We start from the raw sequence: 1,425 nt of genomic DNA, 5'->3' as shown, positions 1-1,425 counted from the left end.
ATTGAGTCGACAATTGAATAAAACGTTTGTCTTGTGTTATCAAAGATTTAACTTTTTTCGACAAATGTATCTGATAAGAAAAAATATGTTTGTTTTAATACAAGTAAGCTTTTACATTAAAAATGATGAAATAGAAGAAATTACTTACCCCAAATCTTAAAAATCTTGTAGCCCGTTACTGTTGCAAGATACCTTTAACTGAAACAAAACATTGAATTTTAGAACAACGACAACTATAGGTATAGGTATAGGTATATTAAGTTTAATTTTTATTTTAATAGTGGGTTTCCGAGGCCAAAATTTCCGTGTAAAATTCTTATATCTATTGCAAAAGATAATGACAGGGACACCGTTATGTTTTATACAGATATTTTAATATCAGAAACGAGAAAGTGAGACAAATTGAATTAAAAACAAACAAATTAGTCACATCATAAATAAATACATTTTAGAATTAAATAAAACAGAATAACATCTGAGAAGGTCCATAATTTGTAATATAGTCGACTAAAAGTCCCCTTGGTGTACGTAAGTCGTTTTAATAAAACGCAATCATAAAACAAACACATGCAATTGTATGAGATTATAAATTTAGCTCCTTATGTCATACGAAGATCTTTTTAAATTAGCGGCGATTGTAAATCTCGAGCGTCGCAGCGTCGTCTGGTAAATTGGAAACACCTCGTCGGCACTCCGCGGGGAGTGAGATTCTATTCCTGCGCCTGACACCGCCACGGCTGCGCTACGCGTTTGTCGAAAACATTCTAATTTGTTTAATTATAACCACTTTACATAGTCTTGCCATTGCTTTTACACTAACGATTTATTTAAGATGTTAAGTATTTATGTTAAAGAATTTTTTTTATAATATTTAACTTAGTCATAACTTAAATATGTTTTTGGTACAATGGAAATTCAAGGAAGACCAACAGGATGAAGTAGGAGAGGGTATTTTAACTTGATATTGCCTAATGAATGAAGAGGTTTCAATCGCCTTTGTTTTTTTCCACACATCTATTTCTGATAATAAAGGATATCATCACATCTTCATATCTTGTGGTGTCACTATGAGACTTACTAACCGTGGGTTTCTAAGACCAAAATCTCGGCATAAAACATATCTTTCTTCTTTGACAAAACATAGATAATAATGTTTATTAAACGGGAATTTTGGTTTCAGAAACCCACGGAAAATCGATGTCACCATATCCATAACGTCGAGCATGCACGACATATGTTTACGTAAATACAATTCAACAGTTTCTTTAAATTGTTTTAACTTGATCATGTAATTCGAAGTAATAGTAATGGAAACAAAAGAATAGTTTTTCTTTGAAGTCTACAAAGGTAACCTAGAAATCAACTGAAGAATGTTTATATATATATATATATATATATATATAATCTAAGTTATATATATATATA

This window comes from Papilio xuthus, unplaced genomic scaffold (assembly GCF_000836235.2).
Source record: "Papilio xuthus unplaced genomic scaffold, Pxut_1.1 DF828952.1, whole genome shotgun sequence".
In the NCBI taxonomy this organism is placed as follows: Eukaryota; Metazoa; Arthropoda; class Insecta; order Lepidoptera; family Papilionidae; genus Papilio; species Papilio xuthus.
The sequence above is the reverse complement of the archived record's forward strand: the minus strand, read 5'-3'. Positions refer to the sequence as shown.